A 21,655-nucleotide genomic window follows, 5' to 3' on the forward strand; every position below is an offset into this window, starting at 1 on the left:
TCAAATGAATTTCTAATTTCCACAACTAACAAAATAGCATCAAAAATTCCTGGCCTTGAAAGCCTCAAGGTTAAACACAAGGACCTCTTCAGCTCAGCTGGATGAGTGAATTTGTTTCTTGTGCTAGGGGTTGCAGCAGGGTCACGGCCAACGTACCTAAAATTCAATGTGAAAGTTTTTAGTTTGGTGTACAGGTGCATCTCAATAAAGCAGAATGTCATGGAAAAGTTCATTTATTTCAGTAAATCAACTCAAATTGAGAAACTTGTGGAATAAATAAATTCAATGCACACAGACTGAAGCAGTTTAAGTCTTTGGTTCTTTTAACTGTGATGATTTAGGCTCAAATTTAACAAAAATCCACCAATTCACTCTCAACAAATTAGAATACTTCATAAGACCAATAAAAAACTATTTCAGTAAATTGTTGGCCTTCTGGAAAGTATGTTAATTTACTGTACATGTACTAAATACTTGGTAGGGGCTCATTTTGCTTTAATTATTGCCTCAATTCGGCATGGCATGAAGGTGATCAGTTTGTGGCACTGCTGAGGGGGTATGGAGGCCCAGGTTTCTTTCACTGTGGCCTTCAGCTCATCTGTATTTTTGGTCTCTTGTTTCCCATTTTCCTCTTGACAATACCCCATAGATTCTCTATGGGATTAAGGTCTGGTGAGTTTGCTGGCCAGTCAATCACACCAACACCATGGTAATTTAACCAACTTTTGGTGCTTTTGGCAGTGTGGGCAGGTGCCAAATCCTGCTGGAAAATGAAATCAGCATTTTCAAAAAGCTGGTCAGCAGAAGGAAGCATGAAGTGCTCCAAAATTTATTGGTAAACAGGTGCAGTGACTTTGGTTTTCAAAAAACACAATGGACCAACACCAGCAGATGACATTGCACCCCAAATAATCACAGACTGTGGAAACTTAACACTGGACTTAAAGCAACTTGGGCTATGAGCTTCTCCACCCTTACACCAGACTCTAGGACCTTGGTTTCCAAATAAAATAAAAAAACTTGCTCTCATCTGAAAAGAGGACTTTGGACCACTGGGCAACAGTCCAGTTCTCTTTCTCCTTAGCCCAGGTAAGATGCCTCTGACATTGTCTCTGGTTCAGTTAATTCCTTGACACATCTGTGTGTGGTGGCTCTTGATGCCTTGACCCCAGCCTCAGTCCATTCTTTGTGAAGTTCACTCAAATTCTTGAATTGATTTTGCTTGACAATCCTCTTAAGGCTGCGGTTCTCTCGGTTGGTTGTGCATCTTTTTCTTACATACTATTTCCTTCCACTCAACTCTCTGTTGACATGCTTGGATACAGCACTCTGTGAACAGCCAGCTTCTTTGGCAATGAATGTTTGTGGCTTCCCCTCCTTGTGAAGGGTGTCAATGATTGTCTTCTGGACAACTGTCAGATCAGCAGTCTTCCCCATAATTGTGTAACCTATTGAACCAAACTGAGAGACCATTTTGAAGGCTCAGGAAACCTTTGCAGGTGGAAAGTGAAAGTCATGACATTTGCCAAGTATGTTAACCCAATTGGTGCTCTGCATTTAACCCATCCAAGTGCACACACACAGCAGTGAGAAGTGAACACATATATATCCAGCTATATATCCAGGGCAGGAGGAGCAACTGGGGGTTTTCCACGACATTCTAATTTATTGAGATGCACCTGTATATAAATTTGTTTACGCTACGCCAAACATTTATCTTAAAGGAACCGTTCACTCAAAAATGAAAAATTAATGAAAAAAGCTGAACACTGCTTAGGTCATCCAAGATGTAGATGAGTTTGTTTCTTCAATGGAACAGATTTGGAGAAACATCACTGTGAATGGGTGCTATCAAAATGAGAGTTCAAACACCTAACAGTAAATCTGAGTGTTGGTAACAAACTCCGAAAACTACCAAACCAATTTCATTGTGTTATTATAATGACAATAAATTTTCTTATCTTAAACAAATCCATTATTATAAGATATTTCAACTTTGAACTGTTGGATCAGGCCAAAATAATCCATTGTCCATAATTGATAATGCTTCCACCAATGAAAGAGTAAATCCTCTGTTGTCCTCTCACATCAAATCCACCTTCATACTTGTTGAGAACAGTTTTTGCTTGATCTGTACATAATTCTGATTCAGACATGATGACTGGAGAAAGCAATATTATGTAAATAGGACTCGTTTGAAATTAAAAACTTCTTGATTATTTTTTTATTACAAACATGGAGCTTTTTGTTTTACAATACATTAACTAATGGACTTTGTCCCTGCAAAATAGATTAATTAGATATGGCCGCATTCTATCCCCAAAAGCAGGATACACATAATTCTAAAGTCTACCAGAATTTTGTACCTGTGATCATCTCCTCGAAACTGGAGCGTGCCTCGGCCAGCCTCAGTAAAGACTTTGGTGTGAAAATTATCAGCTGAATAAGAATATGAAAATGTGTTCAGTCAAATAAACTGTTTTTGATTTCTAGTTGCATTTAGGCACAGTAATAAAAACACAGCTGTGAAACCAACCAAAACAGTAAATTAAGAGCACTTTTAAACAAACAATATAATCCCCAGATGCTCACAGTTTAATTTGCTCAGAAAGAGATTTTCTCAAGCTCCATAAACCTCCACAACAGGGAATCACTTTAGATCACTTTAGACAATTGCAGTGGCAGAGAAGCAAATGAGTGCTGGGATATGTGTCAAACTTTCTAAGTTAAAGCTTAAGTTAATAAAGTCCATTAAACTATCATCACAGCAGCTGTGATATTAAACTTAAGTCTTAATACTACATCTCTCAGTGTACAATTACTCTAAATTGTACATTTGTGCCTTTGTGTGTGTGTGTGTGTGTATGTATGTATGTATATATATATATATATTCAAATCCACAAAATACATTAAAAAGATAAGGCTGCTGTCACACAGAAAGAAATGTTTTGTCTCACTGGCTTTTGGGGGAAGTCGTGGCCTAATGGTTAGAGAGTCGGACTCCCAATCGAAAGGTTGTGAGTTCGAGTCCTGGGCCGGCAGGAATTGTGGGTGGGGGGAGTGCATGTACAGTTCTCTCTCCACCTTCAATACCACGACTTAGGTGCCCTTGAGCAAGGCATCGAACCCCCAACTGCTCCCCGGGCGCTGCAGCATAAATGGCTGCCCACTGCTCCGGGTGTGTGTGTGTTCACTGCTCTGTGTGTGTGTGCATTTCGGATGGGTTAAATGCAGAGCACAAATTCTGAGTATGGGTCACCATACTTGGCTGAATGTCACTTCACTCACTTCACTTAAATGGTAATAAGATTTACCTTCTAAGCACATGGAAGTAGTTGGCAGGTGTTGAACAACTGACCATGATCCAATTACACTCATAGAGCTGCTGGACCTCAAAGTCTCCAGTGAATTCCTTAAATGAGATAAATAAACCACAGCTCATTAAAAATATCATGTCAGAAAAACCCATTATGTGTCAAAGTAAAAACTTTCTTTCTTAAAAAAAAAAAAAAAAAAAAAAAAATATATATATATATTTAAACAGATTTTCTAATATTTAATGATTCATTTATTATTATATAAGATTCCATCATAGCACAAAGATTAGATTTTTTTATTTTCACAAAAGACTTCCTTTGCATAAAGAGAACATTCATGAATTGATTTAACTTCTGATCGTTTTTGTCTATAACCTGTTTAATGATTGTGTTTTGTAAATACTGATCAGGATTATAATTAGTACCATTCTTGTCACGTCTTTACCCATGATAACCTGCTACTGTAACTGACATACTGCTAAACTATAAAAGAAAGCAGTTTTAACAAGAACTATATTAAGCATCAAACAAATTGGCAATCAGTGAAGTGTGTGAATTTCAAACTACCTGTGGCCATTCAGCATGAAGCATGGCAAGAAGGGCCACTTAGCAATCAGGGTCATCCTTGCTCATCTGCAGGAAGCTCTCAGGCCGTGCTGACGAGTTCTCCGGGCCCTGCTCATTAGTGCAAACACACCAAAACGAATGAGTCTATCAAATGCCACACTAAGCTAAAGAATTATACCCTCATTTATTGGCTCAGACCAAACTTGAGTCATCATTATTGATCTTAGTACAGCTATTCTGCCTTTTGAGACAAAAACGGAAAGAGATTTTACCCTGCATTTTATCTCTGCAGGGAAAAAGATTCAGTGGTCAATAGGACTGTTATGATATACATAACTCTAAAAATAACATTTGCATTGATATTCAATGCTTCTCAACTGGTTTGACCATGGGACCCATATTTTCCCATGGTCATCAAGCTGTGACCCACTTTATGATATAATATATATATATATATATATATATTTTTTTTTTTATCGTATATATATATATATATATATAATTAAAAAATATATATCAGACCCTCATGCGAATCCTTCCCAGCAAACACATGAAGTACCAGTTATGTGATTTATTGGTACTATACTTTTATTTTGCATGCTCTATGCTCTTAGTTTCTTTTACGCTTTAGTGAAGTTGTATACAGTGTACGCCACCGCACTTAAAGCATGCAATTGAAGAATTGAAAATATTTCTTGCTGAACCTGCTTTTTGTAATGCCTGATGCTTTACACAACAATGACTTGATCTTTTGTGAGTAATTTTCTCCAAATTTGATGTGCAATTAATTTAATTAATTAATCACCACATCATGTAATTAATTAGATTAAAAATTGTAATCGCTTACCAGCCCTAATATACATATGTGTGTGTGTGTGTGTGTGTGTGTGTGTGTGTGTGTGTGTGTGTGTAAACATAAAAAAAACACTTAAGGATTTTTTTTTAAGGAATCTTTTCTTAAGCTGTAATGTCAGAGGCACGCTATCTCTCTATGTCCTATCAGTGTGAGAGATCATAGGCGGCAGTGGATTTTAGACAGGAGATGTGATGTGTTTTGCTGGCTTACTTTGATGCTATGTTCAAGCAAGCCATCAGACCCAGTGCGATTTGACATCTTAGATTAGATCGTTAAAGTCCTTTAAATATCACATTAATGATGTCCAGCGCTGACTGTCCCGACTCACAATGAGTAAACAGACACTATATATAATTTAGCCTAAATACAGTATTAACTACATGTATTTCTCAACAAGCTGGGGTAATCACATTTGAAAAATATGTGCTCCTCTTATAGATAATGTTACAATGGAGAATGTAACCACAAGGAATGTGTTCAGGCTAATTGGGGTCTGTTTGGTATGCTCATTTAATCACAAATGTAAATCAAAAGTATCTCTTTAAGCTAAAGTGTCCTGTCTCTATGGGTTAGGGGAAACACAGAGAATCTGGGGATTAAACAGTTTCTACAGTGCATCAGCTGTGTGTTGGTTTCATCAATCAAGGGACCAGAGCACAGTATTCAGTGCATACCCAAGCACAGTAGACTGAATCACTTTCATAGCCATTAACTCCCTGAGTAACAAGCAGAACCAGCAGACTGGAGCACACCAATATGTTCACTCCCAAAGCCTTTATATGTGAAGAAAAGATAGCACCGAATATATGTACTAGCAGACAATCTACTTTGACAAAAAAGAAGCTACTTTGCTGATGTCTTTTCACTCGCATTTTACCTTCATTATATTTTAAGCAAAGCATAAAATCATCCAGTGTAGCCCACTGAAAGGAAAATCTAGAGTCAAAAACTGTAATGTGAATCCGTAAATATTGCCAGCTGTGCTGATGTCTCAGTTTCATTCATGTGTGTACTATTTCAAACATGCCTTGCTCATGACAGTAACGAACAGACGTGAGAGTATGTGTCTGTACTGCTGTGGGGTGTAAAATGGGTTTCCTTCAGAAGCAGTACCGTGACGGCACCATGTGGGTATCTCTATGAGGATCCTGTGTGCGGGTGACAAGCTGACGTCATTTGTCAATGTGTTAACATTTTAGTTTTAATGGAGCCATAAGGTAGATAATATATACTTGGTTATTTTTAGTTACATAAATCTAGTCAGTTTAGGAATTAAAGTGGCCCAATACATGAAATCAAACTGTTTAGAAAACAAATGACAACAACCTATGGTTCCATGACTTTTTGCTTCCCTTCATAAATCATAAAACTTAAAATGTGAGCACCTACAGTAGTTTTCATGAAATGGACGGACTATCAGACCTAAAAATTCCTCTTTATACATCTTGTCCCCTGAGTCTCACATGAATACAATCCTTTAGCAAAGAGCCGAAGGCCATGTATTCTGCTAAGGCCAAGGCCCAGTCCACCGTGTGTTTCACAACCATATCCGCTCTGCCTCGAAGGATACGTGAAAAACCTGAAATAACACAGATACAGAACATATAGAAAATCACAAACTTGTATATTTTGTTGTGTGACAATTTGAAAATAAATGCAATTTATTTATTTTTAAAGTGTAAATGGTCAAGACAGATTTTGATGTTGGCTTGACAAAGCCCTGCTTGATATATAAGCTAGATAGTAGAAGTTTTCATTAGAAGACTATGGGAAACGGGGAAAAAAAGCATAATAGTATAAAAGGTTTATCACACCAACATCAATAATGTTACTGTTTTTTTATTTACACACAGAGAAAATAAATAAATAGTTATTAATTTAGATATTCAGTAGGAAATACTATATATACTTTTTTTACTTTATATATGTACTGACTTTATTTCAAATATTGGCCATATTCATTTTAATTTCTTTATTTTTTTGGCTTTATGGCAAACAAATATTATTCATCTGGGACTAATCACAAAATAAGATTTTTTCTTGGAAAACCATAACTATGCTTGATTTTTTTTCTTCTTTATATCATATTAGGTATCATTATCATATTATTTTTAAATATAAAAGTTACAATATGTCTATTCCATATGTGTTAATATGCCTTATACAGTTCATGCTTATAGGAATCAAGCCTCAGAGTACCTGGATTTTTATACGCAGTATACCATTTGAATAAAGCACTGGCCTGGGTCAGAGAAATACGTTTGCCAGTGGGTTGATTTGATGCTTTGAGGTAGTTGTGCTTAGAGGCAGGCAATAAACAGAGTTTAGCTGGAGGGCTGTGGTGGTTAGGGTGATTTAGCAGAATTTAAGGCAGCCAAATTGGAGTCGGTTCTTTAAGTGCAATGGCCCAAGAGTACAACTCAATCAATCCACTACAGCTCCCCTGGGTCCGCTGCTCAGTGAAAGAAAATCATGACCTTCGAGGTAAAAAATGAAACATTCCTATATCAGAAGTCTAAGGATCATCTATCAGGGCTTTGCTGATGTTCCACACCATTACCACCATCATCCTGCAATGCTTTGGTGTCCGTTTCCAGTGTTTTGTCCCTAGTGCTTAAAGCATAACAGTACATAAGATATAGTTGATGAACTGACTGCTGGGAACAGCCTCTGGGACTCCACAGCAATAACTAGAAAGTAAAGTAATATCTAAACTAGATCCGTGGCAGTTTGCATACAGACAGGGCAGGAAGTATCACCCATCTAGTATCTAAACATCTGGACCACTCAAAGGCATACGCACGCCTACTTTTTATTGATTTTAGTTCAGCTTTTAATACTTTGCAACCCTATTTATTATTGGAGAAATTAAAAGAGATGGATGTAAATCCTTTTATTATTAAATGGTATTTTTCTTTTCTAACGAATAGAACACAACAGGTTAAGGTTAACAAGAAGATTTCCGACCCTCAGGATATTAGGACAGGAGCCCTGCAAGGGTGTGTCAGCTCCGCAGTTCTCTTCACACTGTACACAAACAGTTGTGTGAGGAATAATAGTAACACTTATATTGTGAAATTTAGTGATGATACTGCCATTCTGAGCTTATTATATAAAGATCAAGACATTTCTTCTTACTGCTCTGAGGATTAATCAGTTCATAGAGTGGTGTGATGCCAACCACCTGATTGTAAATGTAAAGAAAACTGAAGAGATGATATTTGATCCAAAGTCAATTGGAAACCATAGCCCTATATATATTCATGATGTTCCTGTCACACAAGTGTCCTCATATAAATATCTTGGTATTTACATTGATTGTTCTCTAACATGGCAGGTTCATATAGATACTTTGTGCACTCGGCTACAACAAATAATTTATTTTTTGAGAAGGCTCAGACTTCGGTGTCAGTAGTAAGATTATGATGATGTTTTACCAGGCTGTATTGGAGAATGTGATCAGATACGGAATACATCTTTGGTACGGTAATTTATCAGTATATCCGAAATCTAGGCTTGGACGTCTTATGAAAACGGCCATGAAGATCATGGGCAGAACAGAACCTTTTTATCTCCAGACCCTATAAGAAAGATCTATACTGAGGGAGGCAAATAAGATTCTGTATGACACAACACATACCCCGGGCCGGCCCTGACCAATTTGCTGCCCTAGGCAAGATTTTACCTGGCGCCCCATGCATTACAGCCCATTTCACCCTGTCATTGTGTTCATGATTTAGCATATATATATATATATATATATATATATATATATATACACACACACACACACACACACATTACAGCAGAACTGTTTCCAACAGTCATAATAAATCATCATATTAGAATGATTTCTAAAGGATCATGTGATAGACCGGATGTCACGTGACACTGAAGAATGGAGTAATGATGCTGAAAATTCAGCTTTGCATCACAGAAATAAATGATAATTTAAAGTATAATAAATTGAAAACAAATTATTTTAAATTGTAATAATATATCACAATATTACATTTTTTTCTGTATTTTTGATCAAATAAATGCAGGCTTGATGAGCAGAAGAAACTTCTTTCAAAAACATTAAAAATAGTAATGTTTCCAAACTTTTGGCCTGTACTGTATCCCCCCGAAACTGCACAACTGTAGAGTAAAACATTAATAAAAAAAGTGATAATAAAAAATGCGTCTTAAAACTGACATGATTGTACAAAATCACAGTCTGGGGACTCAGAACTCAGAACAACTGCTAACATTAAGTTTAAGGTAAAAATAACTGCCATGAAATTATAGTATCTTACTCCTATGCAATAAATTGTTCTTTCACTACATCTCTTTACCTCTGTCTTTATCCTCTTCTCTTCTTTTTGGCACTGTATCTATCGCAGACTATGCTCATTTATAATGTGTCATGTAAATTCGGCCTTCCGTCACAATCAGGAAACTTTCACCGTGTCTAGAACTGGCGCGAGCTGCCAGGCCCGTTTCTACGAGCTGTGTGTTAACAAAAGCAGTGCTGTCTACATTGGAAGCGGCGTCGGGCACGCTACACAACAAATTACCAACAAATGATCGTGCGCGCGCTCTTGTTTCTGACGCACTTCAAGCACTCGATGGACGGGGGAAGATTGAAGAGTCTGACTTTTTTTTCTTTTTTGCTTTATTTGGTAGTATTTCGAATTAATGGTTTTTAAATAGTAGCCTATTATAAAAAAATATGTAAAAAAAAAAAATAATAATTCACTCGTTCACTCATTCTGGCGCCCCTATGGATGAGTGGCGCCCTTAGCATTTGCCTATACCGCCTATGCCGTGGGCCGGCCCTGCACATACCCTGTATTCTGAGTTTGAATTGTTGCCATCGGGAAGAAGATTACGAATGCCTAGCTGTAGACTAAACGGTTTCAAGAACTCGTTCATTCCTTCAGCTGTCAAGTTATTAAATAATATCAAGTAGAAATTATTATTCTAAGTTTGGTATTTGTGTAAGGTTTTTTTTGTTTGTTTGTTTTTTCCCCTAATTGTGTATTTTTCTTCTCTATTATTATCTTATGTGTTTGTTTTTTTGTCAATGCAGTGGTTGTATTCGTGAGCCTAAAACAAATTTCCCATTGGGACAATAAAGTATACCTAACCTAACCTTACCTAACTAAAGTGATAGTTCAAGTAAAAGTGAAAATTCTGTCAAAATTTGCTTATTTGGAGTTTGACAGGCACAATGATACAATGGTGATAGTTCAGGGATTAAGCTTTTCCAGTTTCTGAACCAGCAAGCTTTCAGTTACCAGCCTAGATTTTTTGCCCACTGGGCTATAACATCCCAAGTTTAGGAATACTTGTATAATTTGGGATAGAAATTGTAGTTTCAACACTGCCATAAAGAGATAAATCTGAATTTAATGACCTCCCCAATGTGCCTGAGCACCTCTTCGTTTAGTTCAGTAGGAGGGCAGCTCGTGCTCTTTGGTTCTCCATCTGGTTTGAGGAAATCTTAAACACAGAGCACATATCACCACTAATAGGACTTCCATCGGGCATTAGGAAACTTTAAAGGGAGCCTAAAAAAAGACTCAAAATTATTTAAAATAAGACAAGCATTAAAATCTATTTCCACAGTCTTGGAAAACCTGGATATACAGTATGAGGTAGTGTGATCTCTAAACCCGGATATGTCTTACTGTATAAATTCATCCCAAAATGCCATGGGCATTTTATAAAGAACATCATTTTTTTTAAATATTATATAAAATAAATATATATATTTGTACTTGATCTTTATCCAATAAATCACTAATGGCACTGAAAATGTAAAGAACTTTTTTTTATTCATAACTATTTTAGTTACTTTTTTATTTACAGTAACTAGGAGTGCCCATACATTAAAATCTAATGAGAAATTAAAGGTTTTGAAAACAAAACTAGGACTAGGGGACCTTCAAATATTGTTATGGATAAGAACAAAATAAGAACAAAACTTCAACTGAATTAAGCTGAATAATGACAATATTATTTCCTGCAATATAGCTGACTCGACTTGGTTCAAAATTCATGATTTTTGCAACATCGACAACTGTTACTGCTTGAGCTGAATAACGACCCTTCTGTCTTCAGCAGAGTTATATAAAAATAAAGGTGACATGATAAAGGTGACAAGGTGAATTTGGAGTCAAAAGGTCGAGAAAAGCTGATCTTATATTTTCACTGAAACACCTAGCATCTATAAAGTCTTCAGTATGTACCTGGTAACACGGGGAGTTGAGCCAGTGGCGGATGTGTAGGATCTTCTCTTCTTTTGAGCTGGTATATGCCTCCTCACAGAACTTGTCATATTTAGCAAACTCCTCCTGAAAACAATTCACAGTGCTAGCCTGCCATCCACTATATTAATCAAAAACCCAGACACGTGACACATTTGTGACAAATTATTAATTAATGATTCATGGCACCTGTGCTACAGCGTAGAGAAAACAGCAAGATTCCAGTCACAATTTATTCTCTAAGTGAAGTCCCCTGAGCTATGTCAGCGAGTGAAGAGTGACAGGAATGCAGTTGTAAATAAAACGAGCTGTCGCTGGGTGAGACAAGGGGAGGGGTGGCTAGCTCTGAGCCCAGGGAACGAGAGCCTGGGTCTGCAGGTGAAGTATGAAACATGTCAGAACGAAAAGACACTGGCTGAGCATCTTAACACAGCCTACATCAATTGTCAGGAAACAATATACAAATGGCACAGGAAACCCATCACTCCCTAACAGGCCAGGAAACAACAGCTGTGGAAAAGATGCTTCAGATGAGTTAAAAAGGTCAATTATGATGACCTGTGGGAGGAACAACAGCAGGTGGACATTTTCACATTACATAATGACACAGTAATGAGATTTTCATAGAGTGAGACACAAACCTCAAACTCTTGCAGTGTTACAACTCCCTCAGAGATAAGCTTTTTCAGCACATGTTCCTGTTTGTGGATCTGCTTGTACTTGAGGGGTTAAATGAACATGAGCTTATTCATCTCATTATGTCCAAACCACCGATAGCAAACCTATAAAATATATCAACAACGTCACTATATGTGTATTAATACCCAAATTAGTATCATTAATCAACCAAACAATTTATTTTGGATGATAAACATTATTGCCTAATGGTTAGATAGGGACTTGAACCCACAGGTTCAAGCCTCAATGCTGACAGGAGTTGTAGGTCGGGGGAGTGAATGAACAGTGCTCTCTTCCACCCTCAATACAAATGGATGGTAAATGGAAGTAATCAAATTAATGAAAATGAGTTGTGATGGTGTGCCACTCAGGATCATGTGATCATAAACGCAAATCTAAATTACATTCTTGAAGTGATCAACGCATAGAACAAGGCTATACTGTACCTAAAAGCATTCAGGAATGATTAAATATAATATGCCCTATTTAACTAGGTCTATCTTAACAGTAAAGATTTAAAAATCTACTGTATTAAACTATAAGAAAATATAAGAGTCCACATCACAACAATATCTATCATTTTCAATAGCAGAATAATATCTGGAAACTGGAATCAAATTCAGAGCTATTTTTCCTAGTTGATAAATGATAATAACATTGACAGGCAATACATTTGAAAGTGAGCACTTAGAATAAAAGGTATGTTACAAGTGTAACATAGTTTGTTATTGGTGGGAATAGGCCTTTAATAGTGAGGACACTACAGTAAGCTTTTTTCATGGTTACATTGTTACACCAGGTGGCGATAAGAGAATCATCAATTCCAAAAAAAAAAAAAAAACATGATTCATTCAGTAATGTTTTACTCAACGAATTCATTCAGAACCACTGATACATTAACAAACAAAACATCTGTACTGTATATTGCTCAGGGATGCACAACCATTGATCATGTTTTAGCTTTGCTTTGTAACAATTCAACTGCAAAAGTATAAATTTATTCAGTAACCTGGCATATTATCTAAAATATAAGTGATCGCTGAAGTCACAAAAACAGAGGCAAAGGTTTTAAATATCTGTCCATGGAGTTCCTGCAGTACCTTCACAGACCACTGGTTGACATCCCTATAAGTGTGAGAGAAAAGATTGTGATACTTTAACCAGGTTAATGGATCTTTAGTTGTGTAATCGAGCAGTACTTACCAGTAAGTGATTAATCGTAACATTCAGGGATATTTTCATTGAGAAGTAGGATGTGTCTTCAAAGTATTTACCAGGTCTATCACCACATCCTTGTTGAAAGTGTTTCTTCATTCTGCAGCAGCCTTACAAACATAAATCACAGTCTCTGGGTCATCAGCATTGACATGGAAGATGGGTGCATTGACTACGCGAGTCGCATCCGTTGGGTAGGGAGAGGGAGGAACATGTCATTCGGGGATCTGTGGTCAATCCAGTCTGGCAACATCAGATAACACTCATCAATCTACAACATACTAAAAGGACAAATGTTTTAACAAGGCAGATTTTTTATAGGAAAATCTTTTGTTTGATGGTAACCTAATTATTGACCACAACGTGGATGGTAACGTTACTGGTATATATATGAAGTCAGTTCAATGAGATGGAAGGTTTCATAGACAACTCCCTGACCCAAAAATGCAGCATCACCATGCATTAGAATGGACATCACCTGCAAAGAAACAAACTGATGGCTTAAAAACACTGTTGTTGGTTTATATTTATCCAACATTCCAAATGAATGAGCTATTATACAGCAGAAAAAGAAGAATATGATGTTATATTTTACAGTAGCTCATCTTTAAAGATAATCTTTAGATAAATGTACTACCCTCCTTCCTTCAGTGTCTCCTCTGTAAAACTGCTCTGCCTTGGTCTTGCCCTGAACGGCAGGATCTACCACGTCTATGTGAGAGGGGTTCACCATCAGAGACAATGTGATATTCTTATCTGTTTTCCTATTTATCCGTTCATCGTACATCCCAAAGTGTTATTTCACATCTCCCGAACCCTGAAGAAATTTAAAGTGTGAAATGTACATCAGAAGTGCAATAACAGAATGAAAATAAAATGAAAATCATCTTTCATCAGGTGAAATTGTATTACCTCATCTGCAGCCTCAAGTTTGGGATCAAACTGACAGGATATCTGATCCATTGGCCAGGACGTTCAGTCGGCCTCTGTGTGAATCAGACGTTGTGTCTGGGGGGTATTCATAAGAGCAGAGTCAGATTGAAGTGAGCAGCTTTTAGGGGTACCTGTGAGGCATTCCCATAATTACACTCTCTATACCAGCTTCACTGGATGATCATTGTCAGGGCAGGGATGAGAACCTTAGTCTTCTAAACCAAAGCGTTTCTCTGAAGACCATGTGCGAGCAAGAAAGACAAACATATGGTAGAACCTGAATCAAGTAAACAAAATTCATTGTCAGCTTTACTTTGCTTAATTAAAAATAAGAAATAAAATGCAGTTCTGATTCCAATATTAAAAAATATTTAAAAATGGAAAAATAATTCTCTAATACAAATACAAGGAAAGAACACAGATGCAGTGCTTTATTTTAAAGATATGCACCGTGTTGAGCGAATCAGTCTGGCCAGCAAAGTCCTCTTCTCTCTGTCAGAAAATGCCATGATTCCTGGAGTTTCAAACTTCTGTTGAATCCATTGGCACGGCTTCATATTGTTAATGAACATCCACTCCAGTATGACCACAGTATGATGTCTGGAACCTTCCAAGTAAATTCTATTCACCCTTTCATTCATCCATTAACGCAATCATTTTTGAAGTATAATTAAACATTATAAGCAATGAGCTTGTCATATTTGCCCAAATTACATCCTTTCGGATTAGCTAGTCTATGTCATATCTGAATCAATCCAAGCACAAAACCAGCTAATGAGAAATTAGGAGAAAGAGTTTCTACTCAAATACTGGGTGATGTCACAATCCAGCTTCTACCCACTTCAAGTCTGTGTATGATCACTCTCAGTGGGAGTGCGCTTTAATTTCCCCCAATAAATGTGGTTAGTGGCAACTTAAATGATTTATCCATCAGATTCTTCCAAGCTGTACAACCCTAAAGATTCAAGAGGAGAAGCATATTAAAGCAAAACCGCAGCAACAAAAGAAATACTGTATTGAAATGTAATCCAATCCATACAATGGTCATTTTTAAACTAAATATTATGAGGTAAAGATGTACTGATAATGGTTCCAAAAAGTCATCTTTCACAATTGATTTAATATTAAAACTAAACATAGAGTATATTATAAAATACCATTATTCATGTACACAACAAAACTATTTTGTAAATTGTACATCACTAATATAACTGAAGAATGACTCGCAGTCTCAAAAACGGCTATGAACAATTTACTGAGTGAATCTGATTCAAACAGCTGCCTTATAAGTCTTTTTAATGAATCTTTTTTGACCGACTGATTAAAAAGAAGAATTTCATAAGAGTCATTTATTTGTGAATCAGATATCACAGCTCATGCTGTGTATGTTGTTGCTTGCAGGAAATACTGCCACAAGCTAAAGCGTCCTTTTCACTACCTCAGACAAATGTCAGACTGGAAGTCATTCATTTACAATGGAGAGTAGTATGTGAGCTGGTGGAATTCAGATAATGCTCATATGCAAAATTTTTGTCATTGAATTGAACTTTTATGCTATAGCAAACCGGATGTCATGTATTATTATTAAAAAAAAGTTTTTTTTTTTATTAAAACAAAATTAGACATTGTGTTTCAGACATACTGGCGATCATTTGTTTTGTGTGGATATAGTCATGCTTTCATTATTCTTGAATTTTACAATGGTGAATAACCAGAGTGTAACGGCTGCTTCACGACCAATTTTAAGATGATGAGATGATCTCTGCACAAAAGTGCATAAGGACAGACACACATCATTATAGATTTTAAATCAATGTGGCACATTTTTAGATTTTGACACATTTCCAACCATTTAGCCACAGCCTGGAGCCCTGATATGTAAATCCTAACTAACATCATTACCAATTTCATGGTTAGTTACACCCCCAAACGGTGAAAGAAAACCAAGCAATCATAGTAGTTCATAAATGCTTCATTTAAATAACACTGGGCTCTATCAGTAAGACTGTGTCTCCTCAAGAGAGGAGCACACACAAGAGGAGAAAATGTAATTAAAGCCACAGTACAGATAAAGTGAAATTTGTGAGCCTCTGGTCTAATACATGCTCTAATTAGCTGCACAGAGGCTATAGGAAAAAAACCTGACAAAACCTGATCTCACTGACATAATGAGAGTGTACTCAGGTAAAAGAGGCATGTTTTGAGAGGTCTTCTCACCGGCTATTACTCTCTCCTTTTCAATATGTTGTAAGAGCACGTCCTACATCCTTCTACTCTGGCGACACTAAAGGCAATAGGACCCGACAGGAGCAAAGGGGAAGATTTATGGGCCTTTATCTCAGATAACATTAACCTGTGCTTGCGACTGAGTCTGGGGCATTGCTCTCCCTTCCAGTTCCTGTCACAGACTGGGGAATCTGTAATGGCCGATTGAGAAATTGTTTGCTGACGACTTATACAGCTATAGAACCTAAAAGCAGACACACACTGTACATGCTCTCTCTACCCCTTTCCATTTATCGAGCACTATGAGTCACCAAATAACCAAAACGTAAGCACTGGTACAAGCAGTGTTACAAAACTTCATTACAATAATCTTGATCCTTATAATATATGAAGTGCTTTTAGTTCTGATTATGAGATTAGGGAAGCAACTTCCAATGGTCTTCGGAAGACCTGAGCTCAAATGAAAAGACCGATCCTAAAGATTACACACAGGAACATCTTAGAAATAGCATGCATTGGGTTTTATGCGCAGAGAATTCACAATTTGTCATTTGATGAATGGCCTAATAACTGTAAATCCACACTTTGCAATAAAAGTGTTTTTTTTTTTCATTTGGCTCCAACAATCTAATTTTCCTTTCATAATTAAAAAGGAGATGTATGCAGTTGATGGGTGCAACTATGTTGCTACAGTGACGTATAAACACAGTGTCTGGGGTTGGCGAGGTCAGCCGCCAATTACATTAGACACAGCTCCGGTAGCTTGCGCTGGCTTGTAATGCAAGACAAAACTGTAACGCTCATGTTAGGCAAAATAAACCACAGAAATAAAAATGTAAAATAAAAATCAAAAGAAACATTTTTGTTATATATTTTTGGAAGCCTGAAATCTGTGGCTCAATGACATTAGAGAGTCCTTGACGAAGGAAAGAAGAATAATAATTATAATAATCTGTTTTAAAACATTCTTAGAAATATATTGTTTGCATTCATATTGGTTTCATATGATTTTGAAAAATATATATAATGCAATAATTCTATTTAAATTTTAAAAATTTAATTTAAAATATTTTATTACAAGTAACATGAGTTTTTAAGGTCAATTCATTAATATCATAAATATCAAGAGTCACACCATGACATAATTTTTCGACCTGAACTAATATTTCCTTAAAGCCATATACAACATATCAAGAAAATGAATGATCTTGTCACGTGCATGCAATTAAAAAAAAGATTTTCCTGTATGTTTCTCCATGTTGGTTAAAATACATGCTTTTCCCCCTTTTTTTTCTAAATATCAATAAGCAACAAAACAGTTTTGAATTTTTTTTTTTAAATGTATGTTTATATTCAATTCAATTTACTTCAAGTTTATTTGTATAGCACTTTTTATGATACAAATCATAGCAAAGTAACTTTACAGAAAATTAAGATTCTTCAATATATATATATATATATATATATATATATATATATATATATATATATAAATTCAAGATTTAATAATAAAAGATTATCAATGTTCTTCATGAATTTTTCTTTTCAACAATTTAATTTCTTTAATAAAGCTTTCCCCCCAAGCCCTTTATTTCATTATCTGGACAGGTTTGAACTTTATTAAATACATTGTAATACAGGAATGCTTATCATAGAAGATGATAATGTCAATGTATGTATGATTTGCATTCTTAATGACTAGACAAAATATGACATTGTCATGTCATTAAGTCTATAAGATAAAAATGTATTTAGCAGTGTATTACTCAGCTGCTGCATTACTGAATGGTGCTGAGGGCGAGGCTAACAGACAATAATAACAAAAACACTTATTTTGAGCCCCAAGCATGCATGGGAATTAATCAGCATTTACTGGATGTTTTCAGAACAAAGATCCTTCATAAAGTAGGACACTGAAAGGAAGTGAATATGTATAAGAACCATGAAGTTAAATATGAAATATGCTAAATGGATATCTCACCAAGCTTGTCAGTTGAGTGATTAAATCTAAGGGAACGAAGGAATACAGATCGGCAGTGAGGATGCCAAGAGGGCCCAGCCTGGCCACATGGTGACCACATACCTAAAGTGAGCAAAATGCACATGACTGGATGTTACTTGCCATCTCCATAACCAAAGAAAAACAAGAACCAAAAGCAAGACATGCAAGGAAGTGTGTTTCCTTAACTAGGGGATATCTGACACAAATATGAATCAGTGTGACACATGACTAACAAATCTCACAAGGATTCACAATAAGTTTAACATACAACCATAACAGGAGATGGAAGAAAAATGCTGGCTTTGCCAAAAGACAGTATTTAATAAATCCCTACGATACTTCGCTAATTAATTAGAGGAAGCAGGGAAAATGTTACCACCTGTTTTGATTCAAGCATTCTCTTTGATATTTTCATTTTCAAAAGGGAAAAAGGTAGTCTAATTGGGTTAGAATTAATCACGTGTTTTGCATAAATACACAGGGACACTATAAAATGTATGGATGTACAGGCCTGTCTTTGATTTGTTGCAGTCCAGTGCAAATGTTAGAGAATATTATTTTATCAAAATAAATTATTGTGTAACAGATTCTTTCAACTAAGAAGAAAAAAAAACCTCCTCACTTACCTGATAGGCTCTGATAAGAGTGTGAACTGCCTAATGATCCTCCACCACCGTCTCTGACATGGCAGGTGTCTTGGAAATGCCTCGCCCCTGGAGCAGTGAAGAAAGATGCTTCTCTCTAGTCTCCTCTGAACTGCTGGCTTGGGCGTTGCGAAAGTATGCATCCCAAGACTGTGGCAAATATAACAAGAGCACATTTCAAAAGGTCAAATTTTCTTATTTGTTAGTTTAAAACAAAAAGCTTCCGGGTCATCTGTTGTTAAAAGATTGTTTATCTCTCTATAATGTAATTTCAATTCCATATGTCTGTGGAACTCAAAAGAAGATATTTATACAAACTAAAACCATAAAAATAAACATAAAAAACATTTTTGTTAATTAAAATAAAATAAACATTAACTGGAAAAAAAAATATGTATATATATATAAAATGAAAAAAGGAAGAATGAAAGAAAATGTCAAAACAGAATCTAATTCAAAATATTAACAAAATATAATAGCATATCAATTTTACTACAACAACACTTTAACACTTAAGTAAATGCGAAAGTCTGAAATGAGCAAAAGAGGTTTACAGATTGGAAATGTAACACAATACACGAGATAAAATTTAGCATTGTTCTTATGTTATTAGCAAGCACACTAAGTTTCTGAAACGTGACAAAGTCGGAGTGTCTTTAGTAGATGTTCAGTGCACCTCATGCACATTTCTGAGATCCTCCAGCCAAGTGTAGTACATCTCCACAACATAGCTGAAGATACAAACAGTTATGATGTGGGTGAAAAATTCGCCTCCTTGTCCCCACTTTCCCCCTCATCCATTGGCTACTGCTTCTTAGGGCACCAGCCAGGTACCTCAGCTGACTCATGTCTGCAAAACGTCATAAAACAGAAAGGCATTATGGCAGAATTAATTAACAGAACTGTTCTTAGAAGGTCTTGAGAATGACGTATAACAAACGTTTTTAAGTTCAGAAAATGTGTGATTTAACGCTGAAAACACCAGTTTATAAACTGGTTATTGCTGGTCTAACTACACTGTTACGATGTTAAAAAAACATCTTGGCTGGTTAAGCTAGTTGACAAGCATGGTAGACCAGTGTGGTATTTCTGGTTTTAGAATTTAAGCAGGCCAGTTGTATAAGGTGTAGCTTAGACTGTATAAAAACATGGACGCAGTGTCCGTGATGTCACCCATTGGTTTCTGAAGAGCATTTTTGAAGCCAAAAGTGGGCCATCGCCATCTTGGCAGTGCATCACCACGCATCACTCCAGGATAATCGAAAATGGGCCAAAAGGCAGGAGCTGGTTGCTGAAGCCACACCCACCTAGCGCAACAGCAGTAACATCAGCGGCAATCCACCGGTCTTGAAAGTTTAATTTTTATCATTACATTATGGAAAATAATGAACTTTATCACAATATGCTAATTTTTTGAGAAGGACCTGTATAAACCAAAGCTATTAACTCACCAAATTTATCCTGAACATGGACACTGTAAAACGCTTGGCTCTTCCACTTCCTACTATGCTTTTTAATGAACTTTCCTTTTAATAAAGGTTAAACAATAATTAGCAGACAAGCATAAACACCGCCAACCACTGTGTTTAAAATTCAATTAAATATTTATAAAAACGACTTCAAATTAAGTTGTGTCAGGGCTTAATGAAAACATTGATATTTTCAGTAACCTCTGATTCTTAATCACATTAGACAATTATGCTTTCCTAATTTTCTGAGGCATTGTGCAGAATTTGCTTGACCATGTGGTTTCAGTCATCTAGATTGATGGTCTTTATTGGTGGATTTTACAGTCTGAGCTAATTGCCTTCCCTCCCCCTCAGTACCTCAAAACTTGTTTCATCATTCTTAGTGGCCAACAACCAGAAAAATAAAGCATTATTCATCACTGGGCTGCTATCATGGTCGTTCAAAGTAAAACAGGCAGGATAAAAATACAGCATTAAGAGAATGTCAACTGCATGACATTCAGGATCAAAGCATCATGTGTGACCTTTTTATGTGTGGAAAGTTATACTAGCAATTCTGACTCTTCAACAGAGATATTAATGTTAGTGATAGTCTGCATAATTGCACTATATAGAGCAGCACTCTATAACCACAAAAGGTGTTGTGTAACAGCAGAATAGTTCAAAGTTCCATATGAATCACAGGTTCATATTGTGGTGCTGTTATACATGTCATAATAATAAAACATTTACATTTGCCCCTCTCTGTTCTTGATCAGTGCTATAATGGAAACTCTAAATTGGAGGACTGTCAGAGCAAAAAGTGTCTTGTAACCAAGCACAAGTAAGGTCTTGCAATTATAAGTGAAAATGCCATTTTGGTGCTCTCTGACTTATTGAAACAGACGGAGCTGAACCATCATTAAAAAAAAAAAAAGGAAATATAATTTGGTACTTCCACACCCACAATTTCATTCTTCATGAAACAAATGTTGACAAGAAAGTAATGCCTCTTAACTCATTTCATTGACATTTAAATTTCTGTTAAAGTCTGGCCCTTTACTGACCCCAGTATTTGAGAAACAAGGGGATACTGCATCTGTTCATCATAAAACAATAGTGTGCTTATAAGGCTCCATCTTTTGGTTGCCAAGTTGCACTTGTGCTTTGGGTTGAACTGATGAAATCCTTCAAAAGCATTCGAGTTGATTGGCAACAGTCATAACAAAAGTTGAACAAAAGAGGTCAGTTAGGTCAAACTAGAACTACAGTTTAAAGCTCTAACATGGTCTGACTAAGCAGCACTGGTGTATACAAGCTGGACAAAACCAAGCCACAATCTAGGTCTATTGTGAGTGTTTACATGACATTTCAAAAGAAAAAAATATTTAGTTCAACTGAAATGTGACTTAAAAATGAATGTAAAAGAAACATCAGAAAGATAAATCTTAAAACGTACAATAATGTAGTATGGCAAAAAAATTAAGGATCATTTTTCATTATGATGACTTGAA

The 21,655-nt window shown here is 36.1% G+C and overlaps 1 pseudogene; it reads right to left on the reverse strand.

The window, feature by feature from the left end:
• Nucleotides 1–1,807: 1,807 nt before the first annotated feature.
• Nucleotides 1,808–19,541, reverse strand: LOC132110311 (2-oxoglutarate dehydrogenase-like, mitochondrial; annotated as a pseudogene).
• Between the last annotated feature and the right edge of the window lie 2,114 nt (nt 19,542–21,655).

Source organism: Carassius carassius, chromosome 30 (assembly GCF_963082965.1).
Source record: "Carassius carassius chromosome 30, fCarCar2.1, whole genome shotgun sequence".
Taxonomy (NCBI): Eukaryota; Metazoa; Chordata; class Actinopteri; order Cypriniformes; family Cyprinidae; genus Carassius; species Carassius carassius.